Consider the following 18,526-nt stretch of genomic DNA (forward strand, 5'->3'; position numbering starts at 1 on the left):
TCCATTGACAAAATTTCTTGATATCCACCTATAATATCTCTTGACTCCACCACTCACTAAGAGACTATTATAGAGAAGAGTCAAGGGATCAGAACACAGCCCTGGGAGAAACCCATAGTTAGGGGACAGGAGATGGGTGGTGATGTTACTAAGGAAACTGAAAAGATCAGCCTGACTTATAATGGGAAATCAGGATTGAACAGTGTCAGGGGAGCCGAAGAAGAATAGCCAGGAGTGGTTAACATCAAAAGTTGTCAAAGCCTAGAAGAATGAGGACTGGGGAGGAGGGTAGAAGGGAGAGAGAGAAAGCATAAGTTTTAATAGTAAAGACAAATAGAGGCTTATCAATGATCAAAACAAAGCACCAAAATGCAGAAGGTTTGCTGCTGATCCGTATGCATAATAAAGGGAGGAGTGTAGAATGAATAAATGGCAACCTATGAGTAACATAAGTGATGTGGCCTCTTTAGCTTCCCTTACCTTTTTGTTCTGGTTAAATTCATTTACATGCTAAACCAGAAAAAATATGAAGAATGTCAGTGTGACAGTTGATTGGAAGAGAGGGTTACAATCTCCACCCAAGCATAGGGGTTCAAAAGACTTATTCTTATCTTTAGAAGGGCACTGACTGACTTTTGTTGGCTTGCTATGATGGCTATAATTCAAGAATTACCAGGCTACCTTTCCCAGAGAGAGGTTCTAGCCATTATATCCTAACAGACTAGAGCTAAAATGGCTGGCACATGGTAGGTGCTTAATCAAGTTTATTGACTGGTTCCCAAGCTGTAGACTGAGAACTCTAGGCAAAGTGGGGAGTAGGAGAATGGGAGGGAGTAGTTATGGACGAGGTTACTGCAAAAAAAAAGCTGTGCGTATTTACTACCCACCTTTATTTCAACCTTTATTTTGCTCCAACAAAATATGCAGCATGACTCAGTACAACAACAAAGTAAACAGACCTCCTGCAGACTAAATAAATAGTATGTCTCCTCATACATGTATTATTGGGGTGTTTTGTTTTTGTTTTTTACTATAGGTAGATTACTCAGATACTAATTCATTTAAAAGAATGGGAATCTTATGCCATTGTGTATTTTTTCAAATCAATGAAGACAAGCAGAATTGATCCTATTGGGTGAGACTGCAAAACTTTTTGAAATGAAAAAGGGACTTCATGTTTGAAGACTTTGGGAACCTTTGATCTTATTTAGATATGGGTTGATTTAGATGGCTCTGGTATCTCTCCCAACTCTAAAATGCTAATGTATGGTAATATAATTCCATTCAATACACCGTTCTGTTTCTGCTGGTCTTCATGTGTCTTTTACATTTCTTTTCATTCTTCATATTTTTTTTTTCTCTTATTATGCTGAGGCAGCTAGGTGGTGTGGAGGATCAAGTGTTAGATTTGGAGTTGGGAAAAACATGAGTTTGAGTCCCAAGTCACACGCTTCTTAGCTGTATGAGGCTGGGCAAATCAATTCACTTCTCTGGGTCACAGTTTCTTCATTTAAAAAATGGGAATGATTATAGACTCTCACACAGGATTTTTGTGAGGGCTAAATGAGGACTTTGTAAAACATTTATAAATTTTTAAGCTCTATACAAATGTTAGCTATTATTATTAATATTTCAGTCTATCTTTTTAAAAATAAGAACAGACTTTTTCTCTTTTTTGTTGCTGATGGGAATTTAGAACAAAATGTCACCATTCTCTGTCTTGTCCTTTCCGTCTTGCTAACAGAAGCTCCCAAGCCAGTGATTTGCATGAACTATGATGGGCATCACAGACTTGGAAAAAGCTAAAAAGAAATTTCTCAAAGTTAAAGGAGTTAAACTCTTGGATGGGCAGATTAGATAAAGTCGAAGGAGTTCCAAAGACAAATTTAACTTAAGCCTTATGACATTTGATGATCTTCAGGCTAATTTTGGTTTGGTTGTTTAAGTCACCAAAAAAGGGAAATCATTCTAAGATTTAAAAAGCACTTGAAAACTCTTCCCTTCAGGTATCTGAAAGACATATAGTAATATAAATTCCAAAGAAAGCCAGTAGATGGAAGCAGAGAGCAGCTGGACATGGAAAACCAGCCAACAAGTGACAGAATGACTTAGCAGTGAAGTCTCATCAGCAGAGCATAGTGACTCACAGCTTGATGGCATTATTGGGCTGGCTCTGGGACATCAGTGATTCTATGGAGGGAGAGTAGTTACCAGATGCACCAGAGGCAGAGAAGGATGACGTCAAAGAGGCCACCCCAAGAGTGAGAATAACTATCACTATTCATGTTGCATCACCCACAGGTGTCACCATGATCATTTGTGGTTCCCAGGTGTATCGGTTCTCCCTACAAGCTCCCGAAACTGATTCCCTCTCCACTGGTGTTATGATAATCTGTGGGAGAGTGTACCCTTCCCTGTATGTATAGAGGACTTTCCAAGTCAGTTTCTTCTGTGTTGTTTAATTAAATGAATGCTGTTCTTTTTTTACTTTGAATTAATGTGTCCTCTTTTTGGTATGGCAAAAATTACATCAGTGAGGACTTGAAATTGTGGTTTTGAGTGAATACTGACCTAATGTGATCCATAAATCACTGAATCATAGATCTGTGTATCTGGGTGAAAGAACCTCAGAGATCATCTCATCCATCTCCTCTCTGAAGGAAATAATACTTTCTATAACATTCCTGACAAGTTTCTGTCTAGTTATTGATTGAATACATCCAGTAATGGAGACCACATTACCCATTCCATTTTCAGGCAGCCTTTTTCATTAGGAAGTTCATCTTTCTATTGATGAGAAATCTGACTCCTTGTATCTGGACCTTTTGAGAATCCATCTAAGCTTCCCCAAACTCACAGGTCTAAATACTAGGCAATCGGTCATATATAAAGGATCCATCCCAATTCTAGTTTCCTGAATTCCCCCTCCCTTCAAGACTTCTGCACTTTGATTTCAGAGTTTTTACCTTTCACTATTTTCTAAATGTTAACTAGTCAATGGGACCCAAGTCCACACAGAGCATCTCAAACTTTCCTGACCAATTTAGTTTCTTGAGTTCAGAGATTGGTGGTCTGTGATCCCTATTTATGTCTCCTGATTCTTCTCACTTAGTCACTGTGACTGGATATTTGTTATTGTTTTTGCTCAGTTGCTTCAGTCATATCTGACTCTTCATGACCACATTAGGGGTTTTCTTGGCAAATATACTAGAGTGGTTCGCCATTTCCGTCTCTAGCTCATTTTACAGATGAGGAACTGAAGCAGATATGGTCAAGTGATTTGCCCAGAGTCACACAATTGTTGGTTGTTCTTCTTCATTCTCGAAGAGGACCAAAATGACCACCATGCTAGAGTCAAGTTTCAGTGTGTCCAACTGTGGCTGGTCAGACCAATATGAGCTTAGAATGCTCTATCACATGTTGGGCACAAATAGTCCCTGTGAACATTTAGGGTGGATACTTTATATTTGCACATCCTGCATTTCCTTTGATCTGGAACAGCTCAAAGAGCTTTGCTCATAGAGCACAGCACCTTCTCTGATGTGGGTGCGCCATACTGAGTGGTCCTGTGCCAGTGTCTCCCATGTCACACAATCAATTCCAAAGTTCTTGAGAGAGACCTTGAGAGTGTTCTTGTATCACTTCTTCTGCCTACCATGTGAACACTTGCCCTGTGTGAGTTCTCCATAAAATAGTCAGCTTGACAAGCATACATTTTGCTTTCAAACAACATGGCCAGCTCATCGGAGTTGCATTCTCTAAATCAGAGTTTGAATGTTTGGCAGTTCAGTTTGAGTAAGGACTTCAGTGTCTGGTACCTTATCCTGCCAGGTGATCTTCAGAATCTTCCTAAGACAATTCAAATGGAAACAATTCAGTTTCTTGGCATGATGTTGGTAGACTGTCCAGGTTTCACAGTCATACAACAATGAGGTCAGCACAATGGTTCTGTAGACCTTCAGTTTGGTAGTCAGTCTAATACCTCTTCTCTCCTATACATTCCTTCGGATCCTCCCAAGAGGTCAACATGAGGGTACCTGGCAGTCTCCATCATATTCTCTATTGGTACTCTAGAGATTTCAGGGAGTTTCTCTTTGGGTAAGATTAAGACTTTCTCTTCCAGTTGAGCCAAGTCACCTCACTCCAGTGGGAGAGCTCCTTCAATATGTATTGTCTGATATGTGTGTGTGTGTGTAAATCACTTTCTCTGATTTCTGTTTTTGTTATCAATTTGGATAAAGGAGTTTCTTGGCTAATTCCTACATGTGTTCATTGTGGAAATGGCATTTGGTGGGAAGGAACTCAAGCCAGAGATATAAAGCTTAGGGTACTGTCCCACCAAATGATGAAACAGTGATCAAAGTTAGGCTGAACCTTAAAGTCACATCACCTGGATGAAGAATATTTAATGTAGTACATAGATATAGTTCTAGCTTGATAGACCTGTGGAGAGCAGAGTGGTCAAACTTCTGACCCCAAACTTTTGCTTCCCCTCCTAGCAAGAATTTAAAATTTCTTTAGAGAAAGGTGGGGGGGAAACAGGCTAGAGATAACTATTTTACTTCCTTTTGAGACACATAATGACACTCACTCTCATGCTACATACAGGGGACAGCCCTCTTTACATGTAGAAGGCTATGTACCTCCACTTTACAGGAAACACAACAGAAGCATTCAGACTGAACATGGAGTTGTCTCTTTATGACTGCTGAAAATCTGTTTTCCTTTCCCTTCACCTTTATGGTTCTCTCTCCTCTGCCTTGGTTAGACTGCCTCATGTACTTTTTATTGGGTTTCCTGGCTGTTTTAATTTTTGTTATTTTTTTTATTTGATCTCTCCCCTCTCACATAAAACCATATATTTGAATTTGAAATATTTTGAATGATATGTTTGCTATGTGAATACAATGTGGAAGAGATATTGGTAAGAAATGCTAGAGCTAGTGTAAGATGAGATGCTAGTATAAGAGAGATTCAGTCTCTGTTCAATAACTAGAGAGGAAAAAGTCCTTTTCTCTAGCCTGGGGGCTCTGAACTTATCAACTTTCATAAATAGTCAGCATTAAGTATTGGATCCAGCAAACTATTGCCCTGGAGTTAAAAAAAATAAAACAAAAAATGAGCTTTTACTGTGGTCTCCAGCACCTCCTAGGGGTTTCACTGGGGAGCTGCTGAATCACGTATAGACAGTTTTTGCTTCGTGTAAATTCACATTATGAAAAAATTGACTTTATGTAAAAAATTTTGAAAGAAATCCTCATTCCAAAAAGAATTATGAAAATTCCTTATGCAAACCAGACACTTTATGATAAGATAAAAATAATGCAGATAGTGTAAACAGTGGTGGGAAGCTGAGAAGCATCTCTAAGTCAGTCTCTGCCAGACAGTGAATCCGTAGACAGTGAGTGATTCCATGCCTTTCCCTGTGTTCAAGTGATCCTTTTATTTTCACCATGGCTGGTGACAAACGTGCTCTTAAAAGGAAAAGAGGACCATCTTGGGAGCATAAACCAACAAACTGGGAAATGAAAATGAAAATAATTAGAAAATATGGAGGACAAAAATTATCATCAATAGCACATGAATTTAGTCTTGCAGTGTCAACTATAAACACCATAGTGAAGGACGCTGCCCAGATAAAGAAGTCTGCAATGGCAGTGCTTGCAGGAAATCAACTTATCTGTCGAAACAGAGAAAAGGTGCTATTCCAGAAATGGAGGAACTATTTTCTATGTGGATAGAAGACCAGACTCAGAAGAATATTCATTTAAACTTGATAACAACCCAAGACAAGACTAAAAGCCCCTTTGAAGATTAAAGATAAAGTATTGTTAAGGAAGACAGGTGATTGGTTCACCAGATTTAAAAATTGTACAGGAATTCATAATGTGCAAAGGTCAGAAGAGGCTGCCAGTGTAGATACTGATGCACTAAAGAAGTTCCCAGAGTTCTTGAAAAAAAATAGTAGATGAAGGTCCCTACTTACTGGAGCAAATCTTTAGAGACCAGCCTTTTTATCAAAGAATGTCATCTCAAACCTTCATTTTGATGGAAGAAAAAACCATCTGAGATATAAAGGTTGGAAAAAGGAATTACCCTTTTGCTTGCAGGGAATGCATCTGAGATTTGCAAATTAAAACCTGTTCTTGTGCACCATCAAAAAAGTCTGGAACATTGAAAGGAGTCAGCAAGGCGACATCACTTGTACATTATTTTGCTAACCTTATCATCTTTGAACAATTTTTGTAATGATAATAGCATTCCTTTCAAGATTCTACTTACTTTGGATAATACCCCAGGTCACCCTCCTCATCTGGTTGATTTTAATGAAAATGTAAAAGTGGTCTACCTTCCCATTAACACTACCTCATTATTACAACCTATGGATCAGGGAGTGACTGCAAATTTCAAGCGTATTATTTACACACTACATTTGCTCAGGCAACTGCTGCTTTGAATGCAAATAAGGACTTGACATTGAGAGATTTCTGAAAGTCCTACAATATTTACCATGCAATCTAGAATATTGCTAAGGCATGGGAAGATGTAACAGAAACATGTATGAAGAGAATTGGGGGGGGGGGGGAGTGTGTCTGTGGTTCATTCCCAATTTCAAAAAGACAAAATGTTCAAATAAGTTGAGTACAAGATTGTAAAATTAGTCAAGAATTGGAACCAGAAGTAGTTGAGAATGATATAGAAGAGTTGATTGAGTCTCACGGAGAAGAACTGTGGAATGAAGTCTTGACTGAGCTGCTGGCTGCAAAGATTATAAAAGAAGAAAGGGAAGTTTTGAGCCTGAGGTTGAACCAAAAAGGCTCACAACAAAACAGTTGGTGGGAATATTTCATCATTTGAATGAATTTTTTTTCTTGTATTGAAAAGATGGATCCAAATACTTCAAGATTTTTTTAAAACTCAAGGACTTCTTGAGGATAATACTGTTCAGTTATATGAAGAAAAAAAGGGGACACTGTCCAAACATGACTTGATAGCTTCATTAAAAACATTATGCCACCAGCCAGTGATAATGACTAGGTGTAGCGGGTAGAGAAAGAGCAACATACTGCACACCTGTGTTAACTTCACTGTACAGTACTGTGCATACTTTATCATTAACTTTACTTTTCATTTCATAATTCAATTATCATAGTACAATATTTAGTATAGTACATTTTATGACTTACATAAAGGCATTCTTTTCTGTGTGCCTTTGTTATATAGGCTAAGTGACATGGGTGGGTAGGGGCAAATCTGCATTGTGCAAAAATCATTTTATATACAGATCTGCAGTCCATAAAGCAAGAACTATTTGTACAAGGCACTGAGATATAGAAATCTATTTTGCACTATAAGAAAATAGAGGGAAGAGGGAATGGGAGAAGGGGATGAGGGTGATAGAAGAGAGGACAGACTGGAGGAAGGGGTGAATGGGGAGCATGCTGTCCTGGGGTGGCAGGCGGGGAGAGATGGGGAGAAAAATTGCAATTCAAATTTTTGTGGAAATGAATGTTGAAGACTAATAAATAAATTATCTATATATACATATTAAAAATAAAGAACTATCTGTACATTACACTGTAGGAAGACTTAGGAGGGGGAGAGAAAAAGTGAGAAGGAAACCTCTACACTTTACTATGAACTAATTATCTTGGATTCTCCAGAAGAGACACTTAAGTGTCTCCCTCTAGACTTCCTCCTTGAAGCACTTCCTCACTTTGTGCCTGGTTCCCATACTCACATTGAGGGGAAAAGGGCTAGGAGGGTGATAGTAAGAATAGGACTCAAGCATATATTCCAATTCACCATGTGTCTTTCTGTGTGTTCACGAATGCTTATGTGTATTGATTCTGTAATGCACTATTCAAGAAAAATCACTGCAAAAGAAAAAAAATCACAGGAGAAAAATCCTTTCTATTATTGCCCTTTATCAATTCCAATCTCAAACATTTTAGCATCCTTACTTCTCACCTTTTTTGTTTAATAAAGATTCAGGAGTTTGCCCAAGGTAATACAAGTATTCTGACTCAGGTCACCTGACCTGAAACTATATACTTCTTTTATCACACACTCTAGAGGCAACAAGCAGTCATAGAAAGACTTTGAGTAGGTGAGTAACATAGTCAGACCTGAGCCTTAGGACTATTCTCTGGATCTATGTGAAGGCTGGACTGGAGATGGAAAAACTAGAGTCACTGAAAATAGAAGGTATTTACAACAGTGGTAGGAGGAAAGTGATGAGGGCTTTAACTAAGGTGGTAGAAATAAGATTCATTTTAGTATAAAAACAAAACAAAAACAAAACTAGCAAGATTTGAGAACTAAAAGATGTGAGATGTAGCAAAGAAAAGTCAATTACCCCAAGGTTTTAAGCCTTAATGGAAACAGGAAAGTTGGAAAGAGGTACAGGTTTGAGGGCAAAGAGGATAAATTTGATCTGGAATCTACTATGTTTGAGATCCTGGCAAGACATTCAGATGGAGATATTCAAAAGGCAAAAAGTGGATTTGAAGACCAAGAGATATGGTGAAATTAGATATGCAGATCTGGGGGTTATCTGTAATGGAATGATCATTGAAGCTATTAGAGGTGATAAGATCATATAGGCTGAAACTACAGAGAAGAGGACCAAGGACAGAGCATTCAGAGGCACCCACGCTCAAGGGGTGGAGGGAAGAAGTTCAAGGGGTGTAAGAGATTGAGATGGAGGATGACTAGCAGAGACAAAAAAACATTAAGGAAAGAAATGGAGGGTGAAATAAAAAGAAATAGCAGTTGGTCATCAGCGTTAACTGTTACAAAAATTTCAAGGAGAATATAGACTAAGAAAAGTTCATTGGACATAGAAATTGAGGGAATTTCAGAAATCTTTTCAGTAAAGAAATAAGGTTGATGATTAAGCTCAAGTGGTGAATGTAAATTCCCCTCCTTGAAAGTTAAGTAATTAAAGAGTAGTGAAAGGAGGAGATAAGATCAAGAGGTCTTTATAGAGTAAAAGTAATCAGGCTTTGGGGCTTATGGTACAAGACTCAAGTGCAGGGATTCTTTAACCTTGAATACATCAGCTTCTAATAGATAATATAAATACAAAATACATTTAATATATATATTTCATGGTTTCTCACAGCATTTCTATAGTGCCTACTATGTGCCAGGCACTGTGCTAAGCACTTTACAAATTATTATCTCATTTTATCTTCAAAACAACCCTGGGAGGCAGGTGCTATTACTACCTCTATTTTACTATTGAGAAAACTGAGTAAAGCAGAGGTTAATTGATTTGCCTAAGGTCATATAGTCGGTAAGTGTCTGGGGTCAAATCTGAACTCTGGTCCTGCTGACTCCTGGGCAATGAGATGGGGCGGTGGATAGAGAGCATTGGGCTTGGAATCAAGAAGGTTCATTTTCATGAACAAATTCAGCCTCAAAAAGTTACCAGCTGTGTGACCCTGGGCAAACCTCTTAACCCAGTTGGCCTCAGTTTCCTCATTTGTCAAATGAGCTGGAGAAGGAAATGGCAACTCACTCCAGTATCTTTGCAAAGAAAGTCCTAAATTGGGTCACAACTGAAAAATGACTAAGGTGCCAATAAACTATTTTTAGCACAAACTCTTTGGACCATCAAAGCAAATCCCCAAAGGATTTCTCCACTTAGGTCATAGTAACTTGTACTTCCACTTCTCCCTTTAGCCTGAAGTCTTCACACATACTGTGAGTTGTGGTGTTCTAAGGATTTTTACTTCCAGAAACTAAAAGGAAATAGATGAATGTAACAAGACTCTAGATTTCTCTTCCAAAGATTTCTCTTCCTGAATATCAAGGTGTCTCCCTGAGAGTCAATAGGGTAACTTTTCTAATGCCATTGATTTGAGCTCCCTTTCTCTCCTCTGAGCTATTAAGGGGATATCTGTCCAAAAAATCTGGCATGAACAGAAGTACATACATTTCCCCCAACACCTGGGGAGCACATTCTCCTCTTTACTGCCTTGACCTTTTAGTGGAGTGGAGTCAAACCTAAAGTAGTTTCTCCACAGAATTTGTCCTTACCAAGTTCACTTATAAATACGGTCATCCTAATGACCATCTGGTCACTGAATCCAGATGGCTCAGGAGGAGAAAGTGAAGCTGGTGACCTTGCACAGCCCTCCCTCAGTAAAAACAAAGTCAAGTGCACGTCATGTTGATAACAGTAGGGGTAAGAACAGTGGATGGAGAAGTTCACATCTCTGCAAGGTGAAGAAAATCAATGGGGACTTTGCTGCTCATAGTCTGACTTCCAGCAAATCCCAGCATGGAATCAAGCTCCCAGATTCTAGCAGTTTACTCTACTGAACTTTTGGAACTCACAAGGTCATAGCTGTCTCCAACCTATTTTACCTAAAACAGGAAAGAAAAAACACAAAGGGGCAAAGAACAGAGGCCCATATTCACAAGCCACATGTTGGTCTTGGATGCGGAGGGCCTGAAGTCTTCCCCATTAGAACATTGCCTCTCATGCTGCAACACAGTTAGAGAAAAGACAGACCCAGATCCACGCTCTGTCTGATTAATGCCTTTTGAATTCATCCCAGTTCTGGCTACACGATCAGTCAGCTGTCCTCACCAAGTGTTTAACAGACCAGAATTAGCTGCAGAATGTCTACGCATGCTCTAGGTTGAAGAGCAGGATCCTTCTATTACACATCATCATGTGTTTCTAAAAGCAGACTCAACCTCTTCCATATAGGGGAACACCATATATGTGGCAGAGTAGATAGAGCACTGGTTTTAGAATCAAGAGCACTCATCTTTCTGAGTTCAAATCCAGCCTCAGACACGTACTAACTGTGTGACCCTGGGCAAGTCACTTAATGCTGTGTGCTGCAGACACTTCATCTGTCCAATGAGCTGAAGAAGGAAATGGCAAAGTATTCCAGTATCTCTGCCAAGAAAAAAATTCAAACGGGGTCACAAAGAGTAGGACACAACTACGATGACGCAACAACAGCAACAAACTGAAAGAAATTGAGAGACATCTTATTTTTCTATTTTTTTTCTCTATGTTTCTTTGTCTTTAGACTCATCTTCAACCAAGCCCCATCTACCTCTTTTTTCATATCTGGGGCTGGTACTCATCAGTTTCCCCAACCCTTGGTAAGCCCCCTTTCTCCTCCTATACCAAATGGCAGAACAATATATCCATAGGAGTAGGGGGCTACTTTTATGTTTGAGAGAAGGTCCAACCTGGTGTAAAGTCAACTAGAACCACCACCCAGCATCCTTTTCTCTCAAGGCCCAGTCTCAATTGTTCCCCCAAGTTAGGGTACAAAGCAAGGGTCTTCTCAGATAGATCCAAAGCCAAGTTCAATGCCATCTAGGGATCAAACACTCTGTCATTTAGAGAATCTTATTTTTTTATACTTTAAGCCTACTCCCTCCTTCTGGGATATGGCAAAAGGGAGAGGGAGTTAGTTGCAGGTAAGAAAGATGAGTTTTAGAGAAAATGTCAGAGATAAAAGAAGGAGGTAAGTGATGACATCCAAGAACTGCTTCTCCCTACTCCAAGACAGACCCACTGACCCTTCCTGACTCCTCAGTCACTAGGGTTTATCTGGAAGCATGCCTCTCAGGCCAAATATGTGCCATTTTTCCACCCCACCAACCCTTCCAGAGGTTTCCCTATGGGGATGAGACAGTCACACACCCTGGAAAGTCCCAAGATTTGCAAGCAGAGAGGTTCTGGCCCTTGTCCTGAATTTTTGCATCCATTTCCTCTGAACTCAGTGTCCCTGTTCCCTCCACTCCTTTCGCTTCCCCATTCAAGTCTCTGTTCCTGCCTCAGTTCTTTTTCCTTCCTAGTGGTTTCAAGGGAACCCATTTAAGGCAGAGTTTGGCTTAGCTTTTTTATTCTAGATCTCCAGATGCCAATAAGATGTGGGGGCCTCAATGTGCCCCTTTCTCCCTTCAGTACTTTTGGACAAAAATCCTAATCTCTTTCCTCTGACCTTGGGCTAATTGTTTCCTCTCAGCTTCTTCAGCAAAAAAAACATTTCCCTAGGGGAAGAAGGAGTCCCAAAGCCTATAAATAAAGCCTACAAACTCCACCTGTGCAGGGAGGAACTTCTCAGAGTCTAAGCAGGTGTCGATCTGGGGTCAGACAAACAAGAAGAGTGTGCTGGTGCTTCCACAGCACAGGGAACAGGAAAATGAGTCCTAGTGAGGTGTGCTCTGCCTCAGTTGAATCTTGCAGGAAGGTTGGGCTAGAAATGGAGAGGAAGGGAAAATGGTCCTTCCTCTGCCCCAGATATCTTTCCTATAAGAAGCTCCCCTGGGATAGCAGAAGTAGAATCCTAGGATATTAAAGCTAAAAGGAATGTCAGAGATTATCCATGTAGACCAGCCCTCCCATTTTACAGATGGGGAAATTGAGACTCAGACAAGAGAAATGATTTGCCAAAATTCCCTGCCAGCCCTTTCTCCTCTAAAGCAAGTGGAGGGAAAGAGCCCTTAAACTTTCCCATGCACTGGGACCTATGTCCCCAGATAGCTTAGCCAGCGATGGGGAACCTACAGCATCCAGGCCACATGTGGCCTTACAGGTCCTTGGATGCTGCTTTTTGACTGAGTCCAAGCTTTACAGAACAGATCCTTTTATTAAGGAGACTTTTTTCTGTGAAGTCTGAATTCAATCAGAGGCAGCAAGATCCCCACCGTTGGAGCCCCAGTCAATCCTGCTAACAGGGAATAATACAACAGAATTGTCATCATCCTGTTCCTAAACACCATGCCTTTCTTTTTTAATTTTTTTTAAATTTTAGACAAATGCTGAAACTTAAATATATACTTGGAACGTGGAGTTGCTCCTTGAGGCTGAGGCTTCAAGGAGGGAATTATCCCCTCCTGCCCCTGCTTTCCTCCTAAAGAAGAAATGGAATTTTGCCTTTTTTTCAGGTGATAGAATGGCATACATAAAGAACCCTAAAGAGTTGACTAAAAATTAACTGAAATAATAACTTTATTATATAGTTAACTTTTATTATGTGTAATTAATTTTATTATAGAATTAATTCCTATTAATAAATTTATATTCTTCAAAGTTGCAAGATATAACCTAAATCCACAAAAATTATCAGCATTACTGTATAGTACCAATACTATTCAGCAAGAAGAGATAAAAAGAGAAGTTCCATTTTAATTCACCATGGAATGTATCAGCTACATGTGAGCCCACCTTCCAAGATATAAACACGAACTACATAATACAACTATAAACAGCTGTTAAAAGAAACAAAGACAAACCTAAGTAACTGGAAACTGTTAATTGTTCATGAGTAAGACAAATCAATATAATGAAAACAATACATCCTTATTTAATCAATCTAACAGAAATACAGATCTAAATAATTTAAAAAATATTGGTTGTTTATGGTAAGATAAGCCAACATAATACAAATAATAACATATCCTTACTTAATCAATCCCATACTTATCAAACTATTCAACAGAAACAAAGACAAATCCAAATAATTAGAAAAATATTAATTATTTATGGTTAAGATAAGTTATGGTTATAAGTTATAATAATATAATATAATAATATAAGTTATTATTTATGGTTAAGATACGATAAAAAATATATCCTTCCTTAATCAGTCCATAACAATCAAATTACCAAAGCATTACTTTACAGAACTAGAAAAATAGTCATGAAATTGATGTGAATGGGGGGAGAGGGCAAGAATCTTTATAAAAATAACAAAAAGAAATGGGAAGAAAGGAAGTCTAACTGTGCCAAATATCAAACTATACTGCAAAGCACTTATTATTTTAAAATAATTTGCTACTGGTTAAGAAATAAATTGATCGGTGGAACAGAATAGGTGTGTAATATATGGAAGCAAATGTATCCATTACCCTAGTGTGCAATAAACACAAAGATCCCAACCTCCATGCATCACTTTTCATTCTAGAAGTAAAAACAGAGAAGGCAGGTTCTAAATGATGATAAGCACACAGAGTCATTAGAGTCCAGCTCTGTCTAGCACTGGAGTTATTCTTAGGAATAATTATAATAATTATTACTTCCATACTTTATGATCTGTGATTGGTTTGGGTATTCACATCTCTCACAGATGCCCCCTTTTCTCTTCTGACACTGCTATTATCCTACTGCAGGCCCTGATCACCTCCCACCTAGACTATGGCAATCACCTGCTGGTCATTCCCCATACCTCAAATCTCTCTCCATTCCAATCTATCCTTTACTCTGTTGTCAAAATGTCCTCTTCAAGCACAGATCTGACTGTGTTACCACTCCCCTCCATTGAATAAACTTCAGTGGCTCCCTATTACTTCCAAGATGAGATATAAAACCCTGTTTTGATATTCAAAGCCTTTTACAACCTGGCTCCATCCTGTTGGGATCGATATACTAATATGATTATTATTTTGATAGGCTAAATTGGAATTTAGATAAGAGACGTAGATCTCTACAGAAATTAAATAATCACTATATTGTTAGACATCAGATTTTTGTTAAAAGTTAATTCCTAAGGAAAAGCTACTCTTTCTTTGGTTGTAATTTCCTTTTTTGCATCTCTCAGAAACTTGTTGTTGTTTAGTCATTTCGAGCTGTGTTCAGCTCTTCATGACTCTTTTTGGGGTTTTCTTGGTAAAGATATTACAGAGGTTTGTTATTTCCTTCTCCAGATCATTTTACAGATGAAGAAACTGAGGTAAGCAGGCTAAGTGACATGCCCAGGGTCACACAGCTAGTATCTGAGGCTGGATTCAAACTCAGGTCCTTCTGACTCCAGGCTCAGGTTTCTCTTCTCTGCACCACCTAACTTTAAATTAACTGCAGATGATACTGCTGTAGGACCTTCAAGGTAAAATAAGCCTTTGGCAGTCAGGATGATGAACATAAACTCTAGTCTAGTCTAGGAAATGTCACACCCTAGAAAGTCCCCGTTATGCCTCCAACAAACCCCAAGAAACACACTAATCAAACGACTTGCCTCGTCCAAATGGAGTATGTTCAAAAAAAGTTTCTCAAGATTTCTGTAATTTGCAATTCCTCTTTTTCTGTTATAAAACTAAGCTCTGTAAATTATTCCTTTGTCTCTAACTACTGAGGAGTCAGCAGACCTGATTTGTTGGCAACTGCGAACCTTGCAGATAAGTCTTTATCCTTGGAAGCTTGAGCCTCAGTTTCCTTTATTCATAGATTTTTATTGTGATAATTGGTGAACCTAGATAAGTCCTGAGTGAGGTGCTCCAACCCCAAGGACATCTCTCCAGAGATCCGAGGTTGGACTCCTCCTTGGGTTCAACCCAAATTCTTCTGAGATAAGGTAAATAGGGACCCCTACATTACTGGGAAAACTCTCTTAAAGCTCCCAGATGGGGAACCTCCACAGACTGGGTGGAAAAAGTCCTTCCCTAAAAGTCCTTAGGAAGATCCTCTGCATAAAGAAGGTAAAATCCCCAAACTAAGTTCTTTCCATTGGGAAGGCCCTTTAAGGGAGATAGGGGATACTCCACAGTCCCCAAAATGGAAGAGTGTCCAGAGAGACAAAAACAACTTCACCAGCTAGCAGAGACTTGACTCACTAATTTAAGTCTTATTTTTTGTTTTCTCTCTTTTTTTTTTCTATGAATTGGTCAACTGCAGAAAACTTCTTTTCAATGAGAGGAAGATTTTGCCATGCCACTGTTTAAGAGAGGACTTTGAAAACTGGTATTACAGTCAAAAGGTTCAGCTGACAAATTATATGAAATTTTATGAGGGTTTCTAATCTGATCCAAAGAAAGGATTTTTCAATTACGAGTAACTAAAACTTTAAGACTACTCTTTTTTTTTAAGTTGTGCCCACTTTTTTATTAAACTGATTACAAATTAACAAAAATCCTTGTAGGCAAGTACATCTATGTGTCTGTTTATCTGTGTTTCTGTCTTGATAATTAAACCCATCTTTTCCTTTGATCTGATAAATCAAAGGAGAACAATATAGAAAGTAAAAACTTTCTTCAAAACTTTGAAAAGCCTTCAGAAAAAATTTCCCTCTCTGCCTTTCTACCTTTGGCCAGACTGGGGAGGAAAGTGGGGGCAGACAAGAGACATGAATAAGAAGGAAGAAGTCTTTGTTCCCAACTGCAGAAAAGTAAGTAACATTATAAATTAATTAGAGACTAAAAGTTGGTTCTTCTACTACAAGGCTCCAAATTGTAATGTAAAGTTTCTGTAAAATTTACCTTTATCACTCTTTCCCTAGAGAATAACTAGTTTGCTTAGTGTAAAAAGGGCAGGTGACTTCACTGATTAGAGAAAAATAAACTGAAGTAGTAAATCCTCAATTTGCAGAATGAGCACAGCAAGAAGAAAACTTGTTTTAAAAACAGAAACAACTGCAAATGTAAGCAAAATGTAATAATACCACTGCATTTAAAATTAATTGTTTAGGTAAATTAGAAATGTAAATTTGTGTTGAAATCAATGGAAGTGATAGTTCAATATTGTATTTCAAGACTAATAAGGCTATAATAAGTTAAGGTGAGAACTATTGAAGGTAGAATTAAGCAAGAATATAATATTATAGGAGACTATAGGAGTCAATTAACTGTTTGTTCACCTAATGTGAAAAGTGATCATATTTTTTAAAATTTCAAATTAAAAGGAATATGTTATTTACAAATATCAGTATTTATACACAGGACTTTTGAAAGCTTAAAAAGGTTTTTCAGCAAATTATTTCAGGGTATTCCTTGCCTCGTTGTCTTGGGTACTGTTGGGGGACAGCTCTGGACCGGGGTCCCCCGTGAGGACCGTGAGACGCCTGAGGGTCCGAACCTGCCCCCTTGTGGGGTACTGGGATGGCCCTGGTAACAGGCTGGCTCCACCCGCGGGGAGGCACTTAGGAGGAGCTCGCCCGCCCATGGGAGGTACGGGGGAGGAGACAGGGATAATAAAAGGGGATGATCACAAGGGCTTAGAAGGAGAAGGAGAAGGGGAAGAAATGCAATAAAGCTTGCTGACTGCAACTCCTTTCGGGTGCTCTGCCTGTTTATTGCCCTCCCCCAACCGGGAGAGGGGCCGGAGACGTCTGAAGACCGGGGATCAGTAAGTGGAGAGGCGAAGGCCCGGGAGTAGACCCCGGGCAGGGTACCAAAATAAATAAACATTTTATAGAATAAAATTAGAAAGCTTACAATGGAAAACAAATTTTTATCACTTGGGAGTATAATCTTATATTTTCCAAAATATAATTTTATAAAACAAGTGCTTTGTACTTTGAAGGAGAACAATCTGCTTCAGTATCAAAGAATTAGTGAAATTGATAGAAGGGGTGTGCTTTTTTTAAGTCAAAGGATTTTTATAGGTATACTGGCATATGTCTGTTAAGTGTACTGTTGTTTCATCTACATTTAATTGTTTTAATTAGGCCCAATGTGATATTTACTGTTCACTGCATCTCAGAATTATAGCTTTGACATCACTTCTCAGTTTGTGGGGTTAAAAACTTTGTAATATAAATTTGAAATATTGATTTTGAAAAAATACAGCTTAAGTTAGTTGAAAACAGTCAGCTTTTGAAAAATTGAGATTAAATAGCATCATTATAGATTATAAATCTGGGTTTGATCTTGTCAAAATTTCATTCTGAAACCACATTGTAATTATTGAATATCAGAGAATTTAATCAGTCTTTTTTATATATTAAGGAGATAATAAATAATAGCACCTCCTTCCCAGGGTTATTGGAGGAATTCAATGATTCTACAAAGCTAAGCATAGTGAGCCCTGTGTAAATGCTGGTTATTGCTACTGAGTTTTGGATTAAGTAACATATGAAAGGTAATAACATGGATGATTTTCTAAGAAGGATAAGTTAAGATTTTATCAAAGTGAATAGATGAAATTTTCCTTGAGAAGAACTTGAGAAGTTTCACATTATGTTTAAAAAACAAACATGATATTCTTTAGACTTCCAGTTTTTCTTGTATTGTGGAATTTGGAAGAATATTAGATATATAATTAGAAATGTGAATTCTCTTTTAATTAGGAGAATGTGCTTTTAAATACATACTGTTAGGTGAAATTTTTCTAAAATATTGTAAAGTACAGAGGTCACTTCCTTATTGGATTATTAAAATGAATGTGCTAATAATCTTTGGAAAATGGTAATAATAAAGTCTTTTGCCTTAAATTCTTATGATTTAATAGGAGGTTTAAGGACTTATTGTGAAAAAGTGTCATCCATCTCCAAAGAAAAAAATTGATGGAGTTTGAATACAGATCAAAGTATACTCTTTTTTTGCTTTTTGTGTTTTTTGATTTGTGCTTTCTTTCACATAACTAATAGAGAAATATGTTTTATATGACTGTACATGTATAACCTGTATCAAATTGCTTGCCTTCTCAGTGAGGGGAGAAGGAATGGAAGGAAGAAAAGAAGAGAATTTGTATGTGATTAATAAAATACCAAAGGAATTAAGATAGATATTTTCCCTGTAACAAAATTTTAAAATGCATTCCACTGAATTATTG

The 18,526-nt window shown here is 38.1% G+C and overlaps 1 long non-coding RNA gene across 1 annotated transcript in view; it reads right to left on the reverse strand.

Moving 5' to 3' along the window:
- LOC140526118 (uncharacterized) overlaps positions 1-18,526 on the reverse strand; it is a 310,915-nt gene that overhangs the window by 69,070 nt on the left and 223,319 nt on the right. The gene's annotated exons all lie outside the window — the stretch shown is intronic.

The sequence above is a fragment of the Notamacropus eugenii genome, chromosome 2, assembly GCF_028372415.1.
Source record: "Notamacropus eugenii isolate mMacEug1 chromosome 2, mMacEug1.pri_v2, whole genome shotgun sequence".
In the NCBI taxonomy this organism is placed as follows: domain Eukaryota; kingdom Metazoa; phylum Chordata; class Mammalia; order Diprotodontia; family Macropodidae; genus Notamacropus; species Notamacropus eugenii.